General features: G+C 41.6%; 1 protein-coding gene across 5 annotated transcripts in view; it reads left to right on the top strand.

Moving 5' to 3' along the window:
* The window catches only part of BMP2K (BMP2 inducible kinase), a 110814-nt gene that overhangs the window by 5655 nt on the left and 82137 nt on the right, over window positions 1-23022 (top strand). The window lies entirely within an intron of this gene.

The following is a 23022-nucleotide window of genomic DNA, read 5'->3' as shown; positions in this document are numbered from 1 at the left end:
TTAAATGTATGTCACTTCTCATTTTGTCAGTGGCTGCTCAGCCCCACCCACTGCTTCAGGCCTTGCCCCCATTCCACCAGTTCCCTCAACCCCTCTTCAGCCTTTTCCCCCCAAGTGTGTTCTATCCCTTCTCCTCCTGTTCCCTCCTAGCATTTCTGGAATGCCACAAATTGGCTAATTTGTGCCCCATCCCTGCTCCTTCCCCTCCCTCCCAGAGCTTGAATGCTGTGAAATAGCTGATTCCTGGCATTCACGCTCTGGGAGGGAGGGGAAGGAATAGTAAGTGCAGACCCACAGTGTGTGAGAAGTGTGGGGGGGGAGGGGTGTACAAGCTTCACATAGAACCCAGATGGGCTGCTGATTGCCCGCCACTGGTCTAGGTAAGTGCTTGGTCCTGCCATGAGTGCATGGGTCTGGACTTCAAACCTCAAGAGATCATTCAGTTCTGTTGTTTTATTTTCTTGTAGACGTTTAAAGCTACCTGTAGTATTTTTGGTGACTTTGAGCTTTTTTTCTAAAAATAAGTTTAATAAGTCATGCTTAATTGCCTTTTGTTGTGGAAGAGCTAGTGCTGTGCAGTTGTAGTGATGTGGGGGAAAGTTAGAGTAATTTTTGTAGTCAAGTGTTTTGTAGGTTTATAGTCTGTCTACTGTTGGAAGGTCAGCCCTCTTGATTCATTCCTTTAGTTAAGCACTTCTGTGAGTCTACATTACAAGTTTTCAAATTAAACTACTGTTTTTATGGATCATGGAATATTATTAGCTTGTAAAGTTCTCTTCTTTTTTTTTTTTTCTAAATTCTGACAGTAGATAGCTGCTTCATCATGCAAAGGTGCTTGAATTCACTACAGTGGGGTGAATCAGCTTGCTTCTAGTTTGAGGGAGCATCTGACCTCTTTCTCCCTGGCTGTAGAGGTGTGCTTTGCCTCTTGTAGTTCCCTCTGGGTTATCTGTCTCCACTACAGCAAGCAGGTTCAGTCAGACTTCTCATCAGAAAGACAACAGGTCTTGGATGGGTAGCTGTGTTAGTCTGTTTCAGCAACAAGGGGTCTGGTGGCACTTTAAAGAGTAACAGATGTGTTAGGGCAGGAGTCTGCAAACTGCAGCTCTTTAGGGACACCTTTATGACTCCTGGCACTATAATTGCAAGTTTAAAAAAAAAAAAACAAAAAACCTCCTGATTATTTCCAATAAACTGTGAAGTCTAAAAGCCCCCAGATGAACATCTTGTATCTAAATAGCAAACAATATGTGATCTTGAAACAGTGGATAACTTCCCTCAGCGTCCTCCAGTGAGAGAGAAGGTTTAGAAGTGAAAGTCAAGAAGATACTGGTACAAACAAAGTGTGAGGAAATAGAATATGTAAAAAGTTTGTGAACATCCTGCAGTAAACATGTATCACATTATAAATCATTGTTTGTGGTGTTCTTAAAATAGGGGTTACAAAAAGTATGGTTTTACATGATTTATTAAGGACCCATCTCGTATATTCACATGCACTGCAGCTCTTGAACTATTGATTTTTTTTTTTTTTTTTAAAACCAAATTGGAAAAAATGAATAGTCTTGCTATTTTGGTTGCTGACCTCTGAATTAGGGTTTTGAGGCATATGCTTTTGTGAGATACAACTTGATTCCTCAGATGCTGAAGAAAAAATGGATAAAGAGATAAGAAAAATGCTGCTGATGTCAGGGTGTGGTCAGGAACCTTTGGGGTAGACTCCCTCTTGACAAATCTCTCAGGAGTTCCCTACTAACTGCTAATATTTAGGGTTCTAGGGAGAACATGGTCATGTGATGCCCATATGGTAAAAAGGGGTTGTTTTTTCTTGTGTGTGTCCTGGACACAGGCTGTTACCTTCGTTTAGAGACCCGTGTAGCAGACAGAAGAAAATAAATTTGTTAAAGTGCAGAGGGAATATTAAATAGTTTTGGGGCAAGTATCTGCACTCAGTTTTACTCTTCCCTTTGAAGTGAGATCACAGGGACAAACTCATAAGGGGGAAATAAATAAAATTGGTTTCTGATGCTCACCCTCCTGGAGTGCATCATGACAGATAATTCTCTGTACCGAATTCCCCTGTGCAGTTTCAGGAAGTGCAGTGCGGCACATCAGGCTAAAGACACACTGATTTCTCTGGGTCTATATGCATGCACTCTCGCAAAGGGAATTCTTCCTTGATGAGAGAGGGAGGCCAACTGTTTGAATCAGACATTAGATAATGTTTAACCTTTTAGCCGTTCATATGCGTTAAATCCGACAAAACAATACCTCCTTAGCCAAAGTACTATGAATGATTAAGAGGTCTTCAGGTGCTCTGGGCACACTATAGCTGTATATCCATCTTTTTGCTCCCTGTGAAGATGTAATAGAGGAATGGGTATTTTCTGCGAGGTCTAGACCACTGGACAAGTATCAGGCTGTCGTCACTAGCTGCACATGTGAGTCACTGTGCCCTAGCTATTGGGCTGTTCCCCCAGCTGCTGCTGTGGATCACCGTGCCCGTGTTATTCATGTTATTGTTCCCAACTTCTGATGCAGGCTGCCTTGCCTCATCGCTCCTTCAACTTCTTCCCTGCATCAGCTGGCCACAGAATGATGAACTGGGCAGAAATCAAGTAGTGGAACCCTAAACAGACAGCAAGGGATATATTGGCCCACCATTTATTTCATTTTAGACCTCATGGCCACCTTTTCAGGGGGGACAGAATGTTCCTTATTGTCTGCCAGTTCAAATTCAGTTGTGGCACCTGACTGAAGGTAAACACAGCAAGCTTCCATAGTTGTCTGGGATTCAGTGTGTCTAAATGGGGGAGATTTTTACTTGAAAGAGTGGCCTCCTCAGTGGACAGGCCTTTCATAGGCAGGCATCATCTCATCACCCCTTTTGGGCCAGAAAACTGACGAGGCACCAGACAATTTAAAAAAAAAATGGTATTTGGCATCCTGAGTGCTGCCTCATGTTATTGTTGGTAGCTTTTTCTTTCTTTGGTCATATCATTTGATCTAATGGCTTTGAGGGCCTCCTGCAGGATCATAGTATTATTGATAATGGTTTTATTTAAGGAAGACAGATATTTATTTTTTGAACACAGGACAGGGCTGTATTGACAGAGACACCTGCAACACACACAGGTGTGCCATTTCTGAAGTATTTTTGACTTCATGAGCAGTGGAAATTAGATGCCAGGTCATTAATTGTAGGCCTACAGTGAGGAAACATATTACCAGCTTCAGGGTTTCACCTAAGAAAAATGTTGAGAAGATGATGATAAAAAATAGCCCCACAAAAAATAAATGTGGTATCACAGAAACAAACCCAGTTCTCAGTGGAGCCTGTTGGATTTGCTGACTTCAGCCACAAAGGTGATTCATTAAATTTGACTTAATGAATTAATTCCTATCACTGATGTGCATTTCAGCTTATCACATCTGTTGGTGGAGATCAAGGTCTGCTTGTATATTATCTGGTCTGGTCTACTGGTAAATGCAGAGAATTGGTTTGGTCAGTGAAGTGCGTTGGTCCTTGTGTCAGATAACAGATGGGGATAATGGAGGTGGGTTCATTAAGTTCACGTAATGGGTACTGGGAAAAGAAAACCGCTTCCATTTGCTGGAACGCAATGGTTCTTGAGGTCCAAAAGTACTGTTCCTTCCAGGGAAGTAGTGGTCCTGTCACTTCATGTTTTGGTGTGGTTTTCATATATAAACTAGCAAGAATATGATCATCTTCGTGCCGGAGGGAGAAAGAAACATCTCTCCTGGGTGGAGCAGAATATATTTCCATGCACACCGCCTACTGAGTAGAGATGGAATTCTGGGACATACATGGTAAAAATAGGTTTAAGCGGATGGGAACCTGCATTTGGAAATACCTTCATAAATCAACGTGGTGGGCTGTATGTGGCTTTTTGTTTATATATATATATAATAAAGTGCTCTGTGATTGTCTCCATCTATCTGGACCCAGGATATGTGGTGGTGAATGACTTCTCAAAGTGCTGGACGGTATCTGTGATTCATGCTTTCCCACTGCTCTCCAGGGCCATGTAAATGATGTGAGAGAGCAGCAGTGATGCTGGGTTTTTTTGTTTTGTTGTGTTTTTGCTGACAAGGCTATGACTGTGAAGACCAATTAACTTAGTGCTCCTCCAGTGCCTGCTCCGTAGAGGGGAGGTCTTTTATTGTAAAAACAATCCTCTAGGACTAGACACTACAAAATACAAAACTTTAGGGGATCATTTCTCTCACGAATGCCAAAAAGAAGTCAACAGATAACTTATTCAACAGGGCAGTGCACAGTCCATAGTTTAATTACTGTGTTAAAGAGCAAAATCATCTTTTGTTTCTTCCAGGAGGACTGTAATGTGGTTGTATATGAGTCCAACCAAAAGGTCAGATCTCTCAAGTATAATGTTACTGCTTAAGAAAGAGAAGTTTTACACAAACACCAATGTTAAATGTTTCCTGTGGTGGTCAGTCTTTTTTTTTTTTTTCCAGCTGCCAGCGTTATGAAGCACTACCTTAAAACCTCAGTCTGCTTCTTTTAGCAGTACCCAGGTCAAACTGCTGCAAAAGGTATCATTATCCACTTTCCCACTAAAATGGAGCTACCTCCTTTCAGACAGATGTTTGAAGTTGTGAGCTTCCTGTGATGAGACCTAGTCATTTTAAAATTCAACAAGTAGTCCTTACAGTGGACATAGCATTCTTTCTCCAAGTAAGTTCCAGAAATATTCTTTGGTAGGTATCAAAGCTTAATCCTTAAAGGTGCTGAAAATCTCATTGGCAAGAGCCTGAAACTGAATTGAGCTCTTCGGGGCAATCACTTAACTTCAGTACGTAAATGCAATGTGTTCCAGATATTGGCCATCCAAACTTTATTCAGTGCCTTTTTTCAGATTTTCACTCTGCCTTAGTCCACAGGGGAAGGTGGAAGGGGATTATGGTAGAGCGGCAACTCTTTTGGAGTTAAGGATGGGAGTCGTTTCCTGTTCTAAGAGCTCTAAAAGTTATGTGCTGATTTGTATGCAGTGTCTCATGGGGGTGCAAGGGTAGGCTTAGGTGTCTGAAATCTAATTCTTTAACAGGTGGCCTAGTAGTGATTCATCTGTGCTCAAATCTGTGAAACCAGTAACGGAAGTTAAGGCACACTGGACAACCTTAATTCTGAGTTAACCAAGTTTTGACAGAGTTAATGTATAACATATCTGGTTTTGAATGTCTGCCTTTAAAAGATAATCTTGCCTCCCGCTCTGGAGGCATACTACTGTGAAAATCCCATTGTAATCAGTCTGTGGACTATAGCATGCTGAAGAATAGGAAAAGTTACCAGTTCTTTCCTGTTTTCTTTTCCCCCTTTCATTGTAATAAATTGTTTCAGAAAGCAGAGCTGAATTAATCTGAGCAAGGAAATTCTCAATTAGAGGGTGTGACAGGTTCCTCCTGGAGTGCCACCTGAATCTGAGCACTCTGAATTACCAGCCAGCCTGGGCTCCCTATCACAATGTTGCTAATCTTATGTCGCTACCATGATTTTTGCAGGCAGAGACACACCCAGCTTCAATAACATGCAGGCTTTGACATGCCAATGAATGAATCAACAATAAAAAGTCTACAGCCAAGATAACTCCTGATTTACTCTTCCCTCCCCCCACTAGAGTATAAATCCAAAATTATACTATCTTTGCTGCACGGGGAATTGTACAGCCAAGGCTCATAGAGTTCACCCATCCCTCAATGTGGAGAGGACTTGTAATAGATCTTGTCCCTTGAGCTGAGATTCCTAAGCACTTCACTCGAAACTTACTGGTTTATGTTAAAACATAACATAAGTTTAATTTAAAAAAAGTTTCAGGTGGTTATAACTGGTGGCAAAGAGATCCAAACAGATTGCGTTTTTGTTTATTTGCCATGTAAACTAAGTCTGCAACACTAAAAGGTAAGAGATGAATTAGTGAATTCTCATCCTGGCTGGTAATACAATCAGGCTTGCAGATTTTTAAGGGACAAGCTACCTTTGATTTTCAGCTTAGGATCCCCATTCCAAATCCTTTTCCTTAGGAGCTTCTCTTAAGTGCCTTCATTGGAAATACTCAATTTTGGGAGCACTAATATTGATATTAGCGTAGTGGACAGGGAGCTGCTGACAGGGGAGTTTAAGAGGCAGGACAGCAAGTGAGCCTGCCGCTGAAGAAGCTACCAGGTGACAGTGCTGATCTCTGAGTGAGTGAGCGTGTGCTTTAACTGCTGGCAATTGAACTGCCATTTTGATTCCAGGTAGAGGGAGTTTCAGTTTCAGTTGGGACTGCCTGCCTGACCTTCCTTTTCCTTGATCAGCCATCCTTCCTGCCTGCCTGACCTTCTGCTTCCTTGATCAGCCTTCCTACCTGCCTGCCTGACCTTTTGCTTCCTTGATCAGCCTTCCTCTGTGTGACTCATTGGGGGAGGGCCTGAGAGAGACCAGCAGGCTTTAAAAGCCAGAGGCAGGAGCAACCAGGGAGCATAGCAGACAGGGGAGTTTGAGAGAGGGAGTTTGGCAGAAGGGAGGCCTACGATGGTCAGGAAGACCCGCAACACCTGTGCCGCCACTACTGCTGTCTCCTCCACCTGTGCCTGTAGCCAGACAGACTGCCTGACCATGGATGCCTCTACCCAGACGCTGGTGTGGCCTCGCAAGGACTGTGCCTTGCAAGTTCCAGTTACAGATATCCAGGCTGGGGGGACCGTTCAGTGTGATAGGTGCCTGCTGGTGGAATCTCTCAGGCAGCAGGTGGGAGAGTTACAGGAGAAGGTGTCCAGGTTGAGGAGTATCCGAATCCATGAGCAGTTCCTAGATAGTATTCATCTGGAGTCTGCTGAGGTGACTGTCCCAGTGTACAGGAAGGCTGATAAACCACTGGTGGAGAAAGAGGTAGACCAGGGTGGGCACTGGCAGCTGGTTACTTCTGGCAGCAGGCAGTGTTCCACCCCTGCACAGAACCCTCCCACTGTGGTACTGGAAAACCGTTATGCTGTACTTGCTACAGGAGATGAGTCGCCCAGTACAGAAGAGAAGCCTCGTACCCCCGAGGCTGAGAAGTCTCCTGCCGCCACTGCAAGAAGGAAACGCAGAGTAGTGGTGGTTGGAGACTCTCTTTTGAGGGGGACGGAGGCACCCATCTGTTGCCCTGACATTTCGTCTCGGGAGGTATGCTGCCTGCCTGGGGCCCGTATCCGAGATGTTACAGAGGCATTGTCGAGGATTGTCCGGCCCTCAGACTACTATCCCATGCTTCTCATCCATGTGGGCACTAATGATACTGTGAGGTGTAATGCTGAGCAGGTCAAGAGTGACTACAGGGCTCTGGGGGCACGGGTGAAGGGGTTTGGGGCGCAGGTGGTATTCTCTTCAATCCTTCCTGTTGCGGGTAGGGGCCCAGGCAGAGACAGGTGCATCCTAGGGGTGAATGCCTGGCTGCGTGGATGGTGTTGCCGGGAGGGCTTCGCTTTCTTCGACCACGGGATGCTATTTCAGGAAGGACTGCTAGGCAGAGATGGCGTTCACCTTTCGAGGAGGGGAAGGACCATATTCGGACACAGACTTGCTAACCTGGTGAGGAGGGCTTTAAACTAGGTTTGCCAGGGACAGGGGAGCAAAGCCCGCAGGTAAGTGGAGAACATGGAAACCTGGGAGATGGGTCGGAAGTAGGAGGGAGCATGGGCAACAATGTCAGCGTAAAAAGAGGGCCAGGAAAAAACTGTGGGGAAAAGTTCAAATCAATATCTAAGATGCCTATATACCAATGCAAGAAGTATGGGTGATAAGCAGGAAGAACTGGAAGTGCTAATAAATAAATACAACTATGATATCATTGGCATCACAGAAACTTGGTGGGATAATACACATGATTGGAATGTTGGTATTGAAGGCTACAGCCTGGTTAGGAAAGATAGACAGGGGAAAAAAGGGGGGAGGTGTTGCCTTATATATAAAAAATGTACACACTTGGACTGAGGTGGAGATGGACATAGGAGATGAATGTGTTGAGAGTCTGTGGGTTGGTTTAAGAGGGGTAAAAAACAAGGGTGATGTCCTGTTAGGAGTCTACTACAGGCCACCTAACCAGGTGGAAGAGGTGGATGATGCTTTTTTTAAACAACTAACAAAATCATCCAGAGCCCAGGATTTGGTGGTGATGGGGGACTTTAACGATCCAGATATATGCTGGGACACTAATACAGCGGGGCACAGACTATCCAATAAGTTCTTAGACTGCATTGGAGACAATTTTTTATTCCAAAAAGTTGAAAAAGCCACCAGGGGAGAAACTGTTCTGGATTTGATTTTAACAAATAAGGAGGACTTGGTCGAGAATTTGAATGTGGGAGGCTGCTTGGGTGAAAGTGATCATGAAATCATAGAATTCACAATTCTAAGGACTGGTAGGAGGGAAAATAGCAAACTAGAGATGATGGATTTCAGGAAGGCAGATTTTGGTAAACTCAGAGAGCTGGTAGGTAAGATCCCATGGGAGGAAAAACTGAGGGGAAAAACAACTGAGGAGAGTTGGCAGTTTTTCAAAGAGACATTATTAAGGGCCCAAAAACAATCTATTCCCCTATGTAGGAAAGATAGTAAATATGGGCAAAGACTGCCTTGGCTTAACAAGGAGATCCTGCATGACCTCAAACTAAAAAAGGAATCCTATAAAAATGGAAACTAGGACAAATTACAAGGAATGAACATAAGCAAATAACACAGGAATGCAGGAGTAACATTAGAAAGGCTAAGGCACAAAATGAGCTCCAACTAGCTACAGGCATAAAGGGTAACAAGAAGGCCTTTTACAAATATATTAGAAACAAGAGGAAGACCAAGGACAGGGTAGGGCCATTGCTCAGTGAGGATGGAGAAACAGTAACGGGGAACTTGGAAATGGCAGAGATGCTTAATGACTTCTTTGTTTCGGTCTTCACAGAGAAGTCTGAAGGAATGCCTGACATAGTGAATGCTGGTGGAAAAGGGGTAGAGTTAGTTTTTTAAATAAAAAAAGAACAAGTTAAAAACCATTTGGAAAAATTAGATGTCTGCAAGTCACCAGGGCATGATGAAATGCATCCTAGAATCCTCAAGGAGCTGATAGAAGAGGTAGCTGAGCCGTTTGCTCTCATTTTTGGAAAGTCATGGGAGACAGGAGAGATTCCAGAAGACTGGAAGAGGGCAAATATAGTGCCCATCTACAAAAAGGGGAATAAGAACAACCCAGGAAATTACAGGCCAGTCAGCTTAACTTCTGTGCCAGGAAAGGTAATGGAGCAGGTAGTTAAGGAAGTCATCTGCAAGCACTTGGAAGGTAGTAAAGTGATAGGGAACAGCCAGCATGGTTTTGTAAAAAAACAAATCATGTCAAACCAATCTGATAGCTTTTTTTGACACGATAACGAGACTCGTAGATAAGGGAGAAGCAGTGGATGTGGTATACCTAGACTTTAGTAAAGCGTTTGATACGGTCTCGCATAATATTCTTATTGACAAACTAGGCAAGTCCAACTTAAATGGGGCTGCAATAATGTGGGTGCATAACTGGCTGGCTAATCGTACCCAGAGAGTAGTTAATGGTGCTCAATCCTGCTGGAAAAGCATAACAAGTGGGGTTCCGCAGGGGTCTGTTTTGGGACCAGTTCTGTTCAATATCTTCATTAATGATTTGGATATTGGCATAGAAAGTACGCTTATTAAGTTTGCAGATGATACCAAGCTGGGAAGGGTTGCAACTACCTTGGAGGATAGGGTCATAATTCAGAATGATCTAGATAAATTGGAGAAATGGTCTGAAGTAAACAGGATGAAGTTTAATAAAGATAAATGTAAGGTGCTGCACTTAAGAAGGAATAATCTGTTTCACACATACAGAATGGGAAAAGACTGTCTAGGAAGAAGTACAGCAGAAAGGGATCTAGGGGTTCTAGTAGATCACAAGTTAAATATGAGTCAACAGTGTGATGCTGTTGCAAAAAAAGCAAACATGATTCTAGGATGCATTAGCAGGTGTGTTGTGAACAAGACACGAGAAATCATTCTACCGTTCTACTCTGCACTGGTTAGGCCTCAGCTGGAATATTGTGTCCAGTTCTGGGCACCCCAATTCAAGAAAGATGTGGAGAAATTAGAGAAGGTCCAGAGAAGGGCAAGTAGAATGATAAAAGGTCTGGAGAACATGACTTATGAAGAAAGGCTGAAAGAATTGGGCTTGTTTAACTTGGAAGAAAGAAGATTGAGGGGGGACATGATAGCGGTTTTCAGATATCTTAAAGGGTGTCATAAGGAGGAGGGAGAAAACTTGTTCTTCTTGGCCTCTGAGGAGAGAACAAGAGGCAATGGACTTAAGCTGCAGCAAGGGAAGTTTAGGTTGGACATTAGGAAAAAAGTTCCTAACTGTCAGGGTGGTCAAGTACTGGAATAAGTTGCCAAGGGAGGTTGTGGAATCTCCCTCGCTGGAGATATTTAAGAACAGATTAGATAGATGTCTATCAGGGATGGTGTAGATAGTGGTCGGTCCTGCCGTTGGGGCAGGGGACTGGACTCGATGGCCTCTCGAGGCCCCTTCCGGTCCTAGTGTTCTATGATTCTAAGTGTTCAGTTGTGTGGGATGATGCCCTTCCCTGCCTTTTATAGCTTTAGAATATGATGGTAACCCTTTATTTCAATCCCCGTTCCCAGAACTGCTTGTGGTAAAACAGGTACCCCAAAATGGAATCCTGAGTCATGTGACCTTTTCACATGCCCTTGCACACATTTCTGGGTCAGAGCAGCTATTACTTACAGGGTGTCATAAGTATTCTTAGGAAAGGCTTATCAGGTAGGGAATAAGCTTCCCTGTGGCCTGTTGTTTTTCCTAATTGTCTATTACCTTTCATAGGCCCTTCAAAGCCAGCTATCTAGAATGGAAGCATTTTGCCTAGTGAGTGCCACCCATGTGAAATACAGATACATAGTCAGTATTCATAATTTTGGATACAAAATGATACAAATTTTGGATACAAAATGATTCCTAGTAGTAGTAGTAGGCATCCTTCAGTCTGCATAGACTATGGATCGCGCCCTTTATAGTTTCAATTGAGGACTTCATTTACAGCATCTACTGTGACTATGAAGACCCACCTATTCAGCATTCTATCACCCAGCACTCTCAAATAAGCAGCATTTTAACCATAAGTAAATTTTAATTGTTTTCCGTAACAAGTACAGTATAGTGAAAATAAATACAAATAAATACAGCCAATACAGTGTAACTTCACAGTGTACAGTGCTACTGTTGGTGGTAAATAAAGTACTCTGCATGCATTTTTGTTTGCTTTTCTTTACTGTTATGCATTGGTAGGTGTACCTCTCTGTTATGCAAAATATTTGAATATCTGGCAATCTCCCAATCCCTGGGCTGCCAGATATGAAAGAATTTGCTGTACATGCCTGCAGATGGTATAGACGATTTAGCAAATCAAAACTTTTCCGGTGACACACTGCATGACCAGTGTTGTTCAAAATGCATCATAGTTACGCCATAATCATGTTGTAATAATATTACTGTGACAAACATGAGATGTAGTATCACACTGATGAGTAGGTCTGTGCTTGCCTCCAAGCTGCAAGCCTGGTGAAATGTCCATTGTGATGAATCTGTAAGCTTTGTTACCTGAAAAGAAATTTTTAAGTATGATCCAATAAATGTTTGTTTTCTCTAGTTTCCTTTTTGAATCAAAATCTCAGTACCTGACCATCCTTGTTCCTATAAGCTAGCTCAATTTTCCACATTAATTAGGTTACTGTATTGACCAGAAACTAAGGCCTGCTCTATATACCACACAGTTAAGGCAATGTAAGGTGGCTTACATTGACCTAATTATGTCAGTGTGCACTCTGTGGCCTTGTCTAACCAATATAAGTGCCATAATGTGTGGACATAACTCCACCTACACGAGAGTCATAAGGCTTACGTTGGTGTAGTTACGGTAATGCATTACCAGTTTAGACACTATTACTTATCTCAGCTGTTGGCTATCTTGTCAGTTTCATGGCTGCATTTGACAAAACTGGGCGGCTAGTCTGGCTGCCTGTTTCCCCTTTCAGAGAAGCAAGAGGTTCAGGCAACTATTCTCCCCTACCTAAGCTCCTGGTAGAGTGCTGGTTCTCAGCCCCACCCCCTCAATTGCCTTTCTTCTGTTGGTGGAAGCACTCCTGGTGAGGACTTGCACCACTGACAGAAGGCAGGTAGTGTGGATATCAGTCATTGCTGCAATGGCATAAGTCATCCTAACAAAGATCCATTTAAGTTTGTGGTCAGGTACGCCCTTAGTAGCTCTTTGCAAGCATACACTTCATTACACAAGTTTCTTCAGCAGTTAGGTCACAGGTATTATGCTGCTCTTTGTATCTTCAACTAAAAATAGTTAGCGTGTTGGGAATCTAGAAAGTTTCAGGTAGTCAAACACTTACGGTCTATGCTGTTTGCTCAGGAAAAAGTGGTTCAGATAATCAAGAGCTCTTCTAAGTTTACAGACATGTCAGTTTCCCAAAATGCTGGTTTATTTTCTTTAAGTTTCAAAGGGGCTGCCATGGGAGTCTGTACACGTGTGCCCCCCCACCCCCAAACAAAAAAAAAAAGAGGCCTGTGGTATTTTAAAAGACTAATAATAGATTTATTTGGGCATAAGCTTTTGAGGGTAAAACCCACTTCATCAAATGCATTGGTGTGGAAACAGACACACACACGTATATCAAGAGAAGTGTCCTATACTTGATATGTTATCTCTGTTCTTTCAATATGTACTACTATATATCTATTTTATCCAACCTCAGTTGCCTTAGCAATTGAATAAACAGCATAAAAAGTGAAAAGGAAATATATTTATAAACATTACAGACTTAAAGGTGATTATATAAACTTTTCTATACTTTGTCTGAGAACTTCAGGTATTTGATATGATTATTATTTGAAGTCACTGCTTTGGAATAAATATTTCAAATGGAGGACTGAAGAAACTATACAACTTAAATGACATTTCATATTTCTCTTCTTTCCTTTGTGACCGTCCCACATGAACAAACTAAGTTTCTGAATGAAATGTAGTGAGAGTTGTCAGTATTGTTGAGGTCTAGGGAAATGAAGGGTTGAAGGAACTCTTCTCTTGGAGTAATGCAGGAAAATAGGCTGTGTAGTACTAAAAAGTATTCTAGGGTTTTACCTTTGATCAACGCTTCTGGATAGTCTAGTTCTGGTAATAACCATATGAAGTGAGATTAAAATTTTGCATTCTACAGGATGCAGCTGTTGTCAAATGTTCTTTAAAAACAGGAAGTGCCTATGGGTTGATGTGTGTAATTCTTGACTTGCCTTTCCTATATGTGAATGATGTGTAGCTGCAAGTGTATTGAGTAGAGGAATGCTTCATTTTAACTCATAGTGGTACTAGATGCAAAATAAGGAAAAATTGTGGCTCCTCCTTGAGGTTTCATTTTTCACAGAAAGTTTGATTTTGGTGGAGAATAATAGATTTTGTAACTAGTGTAATTTGTTTTATTAGCCCAAATTTAGAATAAGCCTTTAACATGTTTTATCTTAAAATCACACCACAGTACTCTCTCCTTTACAGGGCTATTTTATTCATCTCTTATATTGACAGGAAAATTGAGGAAGAAGATGGAAAAATTCCGTGGGGCTGCACAGGCATGTCTTCCTTAGATCAAGCAGAAAAATGGAGGACACCTGGATTTATAGTCAAGTTCCTCCCTTGCTTGTCACATTATATTAGTGGATAATCATTTCCTAAACACAAGTATTTTCACTTTAGTGTGTACTTCCACTTAATTTTTGCATTTTCTACTTTGTGTATACTCAGTTTGATTTTTAAAAAACCCTAAGTGTATTTTCTCTGTATATGTAGCTGTAGTTGGATACTGCTTTAAGTTAGCAGAAGGAGAAACCCACATACATGATAGTTTAGCTCTGACTGTTTTTTTTGATAAAAGAAGAGCCAAGAATAAGACTGTCATTAACAATTTTTTTCTTTTGGGTATGTTTTACGCCTATTTTGTACATTTTTCATATTTTTTCCTTCAGTCAAATCTTGACAAATTTCATTTGCAAGACACTTTGCTGTGTATCTGTTCATAAATGTTACTTAAGATACTGACAAATTTCAACAGTTATAGCATCTAGGAACTCTAATCAGTGCTAAGGGCTTCTTTGTGCTTGGCCATGCACAAATGTGTAACAAAAAAGACTTTTCTTTTTCTAGAGAACTTAGTTTAGGGATAAAATTTTCAAAAGGTACCTAAGCGCTTGGATCTGTCTTTAAAAATTTACCCTGACAGAAAGCAACAGGTTACAAAATAAACAGAATGGGTTGGGCATGGATGAGAAAATGAGGATCAATTAAAAAGATCAGTTTTGAAAAAACATCTTGTATTGTGGTTAATCACAAACACAACCAGATCAACATTAGAAGGTTTATTTGAATGTGTAAGGTTAAGTTGATAAAGTGTTGTGTATTTGAGTATGCAGATTGGCTAAACTAGAACTCTTTTTTTTCACTCCCATCATACTTATTGCATAAAAATTGGCTAAACAGATTTTTTGCTGCAAATCCCACTGTTGTCCTGTGACTGAGGCCTCTACACCCAAATCCATCTGCATTCATTTCCATTGGGATGGAAAAGCAAGTATTACTAGGCTGAGACTACTACTCCTCAGTTTTCAGGTGTGAACTTTATGCAGTCTAGTTTGAGAAGTTGTCTTGGGAACACTGTCTTGTGTTAGTTGTGAATATAGTGTCGTCTGGGCACTCTGGGCCCTGCTGTGGCTGCCCCATCCATCCTATGGATGGAATGGTCCCCCATATTGAGTTTAATGTCTGAAATATTCTGATAGATCCTGCATAATTTCCTTATGCTTTCATTGTCTGCAGATCTTTGGAAATTTGTTTTTCTTCAAAATTGTTGTATGTTTTGCATAAAAACACTGAGGTAGGATATTATGGGAAGCTTTGGAATTTCACATGCTTCATGCAAACTTACTTTTGCATGCAGGCCACTGTCCAGGTTGTACCTGTATAGACAGGACTTACGTAGTCCAGTAACACCTGTGGTCAGGCTTCCCTGGGGTGCTCCTGAACTGGAACACTCACAGGGAAAAGCCAGCCCCACACTCAGCAACTCCTCCTTCACCCTGTAGAGCTTTCTGAGTGCTGCAAATAAGCTGTTTACATTTATATGGTTACATTAGGAGGAATGTCATTGTCTGAATATTTTATTCATCTCCTTCCTTGCTACACCAATGCACTTCAATCTGCAGTGTCTCCCTTACTTTCAAAAATCTTGATTTAAATATTTATTCAAATAAAATGCAACAGTGCCTTCATTGTGGGTATAAACAGGCTTCATATTGTGACAAACACTGTAACAGTCTAGTTTTGTCAGTCTCATGATATAAATATCATAAAATTTTGTGGCTTAGATTTAGTGTGTAAATGACAAAACAGTGTTTGCACAGCATTTCCTCTAAAAAAGCAAAAAGCAAACTGTTAATGGCTCTCTAAAGAGTCAGTAGCAGCAGTTCCTAACCTTTTCCAGACGGACCCATTTTGACAATTCAGGAAGTCTTGGTGACCCATGACAATTCAAAAGTGGGGAGGGGGTGGGTGAAACCCTAACTAGCTAATTTTGTGCCAGGGAAAGAATATAAAATAACTAAGAATACATAAACATGAGCAACAGCAACAAACATGTTGCTCATGTTTATAAATCCTTACGAGTTATTTCATAGAAAAAGGGAAAGTACATCAGTAACAATAAAATACCACTGCATTTATTACAGTTTATTATTTTATTATTATAGTTGATCTGAGTTGGGGGCGGGGAAGACCCTTATCTCCAAACCACTCCCCTCCCCACTCACCCAGCTTAAACCCCACACTCAGAGGCTGGAGGGGCTGTGGGGAGTCACACTCCGGGCAGGGGAGATTGGGAAGCTGGGAGGCCATGCATGGGCTGGGAGGAGTCTCACACAGGTGTGGGGGGGGCTGAAGGAGTCACACTTGGGGCTGGGGGGCATCACATCAGAGGCTGGGGGCAGACATACTTGGGCTGGAGGCTGGGAGGATCACACTGAGGCTGGAGGGGCTGGGTGAGTAACACTTGGAGACTGGTGGGGAGATACACACACAAACATGAAAACTGACAAATCAGTTATGAAGAACAGAAGGAGGCAAAACGGGGGAAGGGGGCAAACATTACTTAACTGTAAGAGTCTATTAAGTGGCTTGCCTGGGATGGCTATGAATATCAGAGGGGAAGAAGCTTGTCTTTGTAATGCATAATTGTTTCTCTATGGATAGAGAGAGCAGCTGGTGGATGTGGCAGTATTAAGGAGCTGCAAATGACTTCTTTAAGAGCCACATGCTGCTCCAAGCTGCTGGCAACCCTTAACAAATCTAATTGCAACCAATGTTTAGGTCCCGACCCATAGGTTGGGAATCCATGGTCTGTAGTTAAGCTCACCTTGTTCACAGTTTTGTGTGTGTGGCAACTGTTGCAACTTTATAGATCTAGTAAAATACAAGTTAATAAAACCTACTAAAATATTTGATTTCGTTTTCTTGTGGGTGTGTATTTTACTGTCATTGTTGTGCTCGCTCTTGATAGCCAGGTGGGATTTGGTGGTTCTGAGCTCTACATCAGCTAGCTATTAGATTTCAGAACTAACACCATGAAACTAGTAATATACTCATAATACATACAAATCTATTTATGCCCTAAAAATAAGTCTAGAAAAGGAAGGTACTTGCTTTGTCTTTATGCATGCTACCTCAAAACTTCCTACCAGTGGTATTTGTTGGCCTTCCTGTCTTGAAATAGGCTCACTATACATGGTTAGTTTCATTGGGGGTAGATGAGGTGGTTGGATAAGGGGGTTTTACACATCTACAGTGAATAAAACCAACTTTTGACTTTTTAAAATTTCAGTGGAATAGATTCACTGAAACACTGCAGTATATTTGGATTTAGCCAATAGCAGTGAGCTAATTCACTGAAAGTGAAAGACTGGTAAATGTCCTTTCCCTTTTTGGTCATTCTTTTACATGCTTTCTCTTTCTTACCTTGAACAGTGAGAGAACTTGTTGAGCACACATGCTAATCAGCCCATAGCTCTTGTAATGTCTTATCCTAGCTGACGTAGTTGTTGATGCTGTTTATGAAGTATTTCTGATAGCTTATAAAGCAGCAAGGATCCACTGTTGTTACCTAGTCTGGCAGCTGCATAACATGGAACTTCCTTAAAATTCCTGTATCACCTAGTCTTTGGATTTTTAAAGAAAAAAAAGAAGATTTCAAAGTTGCCAGTGTTTGGAGATTTCACCACAGCCCTTAGTAAATTTATTCCAATGGTTAATTACCTGTTAAAATTTGCGTCTGTTTACAGTCTGACTTTTCTCTATCTTCCACCCTTGATATCTTGTTATACCTTTGTTTGCAAAATTGAAGAGCTCATTACAGATACCCACAGGGAAAACAGAAATTTGTTAATTTAAGGCTGAAATCACTCCATAACAATTCTGCTTGTTATGCTTCATAGAATAATCTTAACAATAATCTTATTAAACAAGGAAATATTGTCTGTAGTTGATTGGGGGGCGGGTGGGCGAAGGGAACCCTGTTTTGTAGCCCAGCCTCTCCCATAATTCTTGATGTCTGGGCTGTTCTCCCATTTCTGAAGCATGGGCGTGGATGAAAAGTTTGCAGCCCCATGGTCTAGCCACTTGCTCTCAGCTCCTGCTTGCTTCCCGTTTCTCTGTTTCCATGGCAGTGTACAGATGGGGTTTTTACAGCAACTGAGTTCTCTTGTGCTTAAGGGAAGGGAGGCGTTCTTGTCAAATTTAGGACGGTGATCTCCCAGGCCAGTTTTTAGCTTAGTGCTGGAACATCCCAGATGCCTCAGCTGCAGTGCCTCCCTCCTGGCTCCTGTGCACCCTCTAAAGTATGGGAGAGCCACCTAAAACACACTGAAATCCAGATGGTGCTTTGACTGTCAGACTGCTCTCCCGTACGTTCCAAAGAGGCAATTGTGCCCAACCTGCACTCAGGCTCCTCTCCTTAACAGTCTTCCCCCACCCAAATTCTAATATAAGCACCTTATTCATAACCAGTTTGGCTAGAAGGGCTCTGGAAGCTTTTACCTTGTCCTTTCCCTTGGATGCATCCTAGCAGACACACAGAGATCTAACAAGAGCACTTAAGGCTCTCAGTAGGGATGCTAAGGGTTAACCAATTAACCAGTAAGCCTCACCCTAAATGGATGAGGCTTTCTAGTTATGGTGAACTAGTGGGGGCTGGAACAGCTCCCTGTCCCTCATGGGCATGAAGGTGAACTCTTCTTGCTTCTGAAGAAGTGGTTCAATCTTCTCTCCAAGGCCACAACGTCTCACTGAGAAGTGCCATGTTATAGGCATCAATATGAGAATTGTAGGAGAAGGTCAGAAAAAGAAAAACAATATTTCTCCCCAACTATAGTATTTATTGAAAGGGCAAAATCATTTCCAGCTGTCATCCTGTAGCACTTTCTCCTGCAGAGGCTTCCTTTGGCCAGCACAGGAAGTCTACCTCAGTGCTTGATAGAAGTGGTAGCATTTGACCAGGGAGCTGCCTTACAAATTTCTGCTATGTCATTAGCTCATTTGGTCCACGAGGTCACCAGGGATCATGCATAGTGTGCCCTGCTTGCTTCAGGACCCAGAATTTTCAATATATTGTGTTTGCACAATACATAGTCTAACACACATAACTACTGAGGACTCACCTGAGTCCTGGGCATTTCAGATGGAACAACACTAACCGGTCATCTTAACTCCTTGTGGACTCCTGTTTGAGATAAGTCGAGGGAGAATAATAGGGTTGACTATAATGGAGGGCCCTCTGTAGACACACTCCTGGAATAGGTGTGTGTGTGTTTGAGGCATTCCTCGGAAGAGTTCATCTCTGAGAATCATGCCCACTTCGTTCCTACAATAACTGGAATGGATCAAGTATATCTAGATTAGAGAACCTGGCAATTGAAAGGCTGTGAGAAGCGTAGCTGCTGTGAACTGTACAGGCCATGAGGGGACCTTTTGATTTCCTACTGCATGTTGGGTACCAGACTAGTGGGAAGAGGTTCTATGTTGCCTTCTTCATAGGAGGGGAAGAAAATAGAAGCCCCCTGGAGCTTTTTGGTCTATTCTCAATCAGAAGCCTTGAGACTTTGAGGTGCACATGATACCACAAGGTATGGAGTTTTGAGGCTCCACTTTCTCTGCTTCTGCTTTTGCAAGCAGTCTACAAATTAATACTTGTAGATGCAATTCCTCCTTTTTTTTTTCCCCTAACATACTTTGATCAATACAAAGGTAGTTAATGAAGTAAGCATTTAAATTATTGGGCATCTGAGCTAAATCCCAACAGAAATCAATGTTCAGAGCTGCTACTGCAGGCTGCTTCAAGTTCCCTAAAAGGCTAAATAAATTTTCACCATAGGAGTCTGGTCAGGGCCACTGCTGCCACCAAAATTGTCAAAAGTAAACTGTTAATGCTCATATGTAACATGTGAAGCCCCTAAGAGTCGTTAGGCTCGCAATGAGACCAAGCGTGATTGGTTGATGGTGACCCCACAACTTAGCTGTCCTCAGTCTCTCTTCTCCTGGTTTCAGCATTGAGTGTGTGTCTGAAAAGGTTTCAGATGTATTGGGAGGCACAAGGACTTGTGGGGCTACAGTCTCTTCCTTCTGCTGCCATTTTACTGGTGCGCAACCGCAACCTAAACTTTGATAATGACCTCACTTTCAGAATTAGACCAGTAGTAGTGCTCAGAGATGATTTGCTCAAGAGTCTTACTGAAACATCGAAACTCCTTAACTTGGTACTTCCTGAAGATGCGTCCCTTTGAGCATTAAAGAGCAAATGTCTCGTTTTTCTTCAAAGTAACTTTCTCCCTTTTTCTAAATGTAGGGAGGAGATTCTTTGTTCCACTACCTAAAGAAGGCTTTCTGTTTCATTTTTTTTTTTCATATAGCTGTAAAAGTCTGGGTGGTCTCTAGTTCAGTAAAATGGTGTTGATGGGTTCCTTCCTTTGTTGGAATTTGGTTGAAATGAGGGACAGAATTTTATCTTGCTTTCTAGTTAATATCTAATCAGTATTGTGGAAGTCCACTTCACATATTTAGTGAAAATATTTTAGCTATTTCCTAGTTTTCTTTGCGGGTAATAATTTCCTTGTGCTTTTCATCAGAGCCTCTAAATATGCTTAATATTGGAGGGTATTCTACAGATGGGAGAACCAAGGCATAAGCGTGACTTGTGTAAGGCCATACAGCAACTCAGTGACTAAGTTAAGACTAGAAGTACAGGTTGCACCTCTCTAATCCAGTACCTTTGGGACCCAAGAGGTTTCAAATGAGGGATTTCGCTGGGACAGGGGAGATTAATGCTGCCCAGCCCCTGCTCTTCAGCTTCTACTCCGTGCAGCCAGTTTTCCAGCTTTGGCTTGCTGCCACTGGCAGCTCTCCCATATGGCTGCGGGGGGGTGCTGGTCGGCAGCGCTCTGGCCCTAGCTCCCCTGTGTGGCTGCTGGGGGACACTGGTGACCCAGTACCATGCAGTTGTCTCTCGGGGGGCGCCCAGGATGCTGGCTTTGAGTTGCTCTCCAGTACCAGCTCTCTGATCCAAGCATCCCTGGTCATGCTGGCCCAAGCATGTTGCTGGACCAGAGAGTGCCTGTTTTAGGAGGTGCAACCTGTAACTCTCCTGACTAAGTTCCGTGCATTAAATACTAGATTGTTACTAATCAGTGTCAAAAGGAATAAGTAACTGAATCGTGCTAGTTTACATCTGATCCAGATGGCTAAAATTCATGACTGAAAATTTTTGTTTTATTGAAAATGTTATTTGTGTTGCTAATTCTTGAGAAATTCAAGACAGTATAATCAAATGAACATGAAGTGTTTTTATTCCCTCATAGTAGCATTTCCTTTCAGAGCATTTTTTCCTGCTAAAATGTTGCACTTAAAATACTAAGATGGACTAAAGAAGAAGTCGAAGGCCTCTTTAACGTCTTTTCAGTAAGAACACCACGCACTCAGAAACATCACTGACAAACAAATATCCTATGCAGTTGGCTAATATTTGATCAATATTGTATTAATATTGTACTTCCCCAAGTTAAAGTTGACACATTTAGGTAGACTGTCTATCACATCAGTGCTTGCATTGTAAGTAACATGGACTTGTGCTCTTTAAAGTCACATAAATGCTCTGGAAAAATTCTGCCTTTAGGAGCTGAACCAGTGTGCTGGTTTTGTAGCCTGTGTTAACACCCCCCCACCCCCACCCCAAAAAAAAAACCAAACCAAAAACAACAACAACAACAACAAAAAAACCCACACAGCTTTAGTGTATATAACTTAACAGGAAAAATTTGTTTTGAAATGAAGGATATTATGCCTCTGTATGAAAATTTCTTAATAAAATTTTCAATTCCTATTCTACTCAGTGATTCTGTTTGTGACAAATTACTTCTCTGCCTAAGTACTTGCAGGTTCAAAGCTTAAACTTTTTTTTATTTGTAGCTGTTTTTAAAAATCAAGTAAGATACCCTTAGGCATTTAAAAACCCACTGTGTATTTTATTATAGCACACATTTTTCAAATACATTTTACAAATTCTCAGATGGATTAAAATCACTATTTTAATAAACAAAGCCAAAACACCACACTCAAAAAACTTTAATTTTAAATTGCCTTGGCCTGAATTTGATTTATTTTTTTAAGGCAAAATAGTAAAATCTTCAATGTCACATTATGTACATTTACAATGACCATTTCAGTATCTCAGAATATCTTTTCTTGTTTTTTTTTGGAGGCTGTATTTGTAAGAGAACATCTGAAAACTATTTGCCAGAATGTTTTTAAGGATGTCTTCACATATGATCACATTCTCCCTTTTCCAGTGCAAATTGTCAATGATGAATTATCTTCCAGATTAATTACCATAATTATTCAAATATATGCCTTTGTGAATAAGAGAAGAGGTTCTCGTAATAGTTAAGCACTTCATTTTTTTTAGTTGTGCATTTGAATCCTTGTTTATAACCTTTCATTTTTTTGCAATGCTGAGGGTGAGGAATAGCTCGGTGGTTTGAGCATTGACCTGCTAAACACAGGGTTGTGAGTTCAATCGTAAAGGGGGCCATTTAGGGATCTGGAGCAAAATAGTGACCGGAAAAAAAAAAAAGATGGTGCTTGGTCCTGCTAAGAGGGCAGGGGGTTGGATTCAGCAACCTCCTGAGGTCCCTTCCAGTTCTATGACATGTGTATCTGTAGTTATTGTCAGTGGGGTGGGGTAACTCCATGGCTTGGACATCGGCTTGATAAACCTGGGGTTGTGAGTTCAGTCCTTGAGGGGGCCATTTAGGGATCAGGGCAAATAGATTTAAAAAAAAGAAAAAGAGGGGGGTGGTGCTTGGCCCTGCCAAGAGGACAGGGGACTGGATTCAATGAATTCCCTGGGTCTATGAGATGTGTATGTACATGATGTACTTCCGAGGTGAGTACTCAAACTCATGATTGTATTGCAGTGAGTTACTGAGCATCTTGATTTACATGACTTTTGTTGAGTTGAAATTTGGAAAAGATGTGGACTTTAAGACACTACCAACTTGAAAATTGCACTTTTGAAGATTTTTTTCCTATCGGTGTTATAAATAGTGCTAATGAAGATTAGAGAACCAGAAGAGTTTTTTTGTTGGTTTAGTGCATTTTAAAGCATTTTGGGCATATGCAGTTTGTTTTCCCTACAAAGTTTTCTTTTTCTATTGTTCATGTGGTTCTGATAATAAGGCAAGGAGAAAAACTAAAACCAAAATGCATAAAAGTTGACAGAATGACTTATGGGGTGTGTGTAGTACCTGAAATTGAAATACTATTTCTTATCAATGGGGCTATTTTTAGATAGCAACT

The sequence above is a fragment of the Carettochelys insculpta genome, chromosome 4, assembly GCF_033958435.1.
Source record: "Carettochelys insculpta isolate YL-2023 chromosome 4, ASM3395843v1, whole genome shotgun sequence".
Classification (NCBI taxonomy): domain Eukaryota; kingdom Metazoa; phylum Chordata; order Testudines; family Carettochelyidae; genus Carettochelys; species Carettochelys insculpta.
The sequence above is the reverse complement of the archived record's forward strand: the minus strand, read 5'-3'. Positions and strand labels throughout refer to the sequence as shown.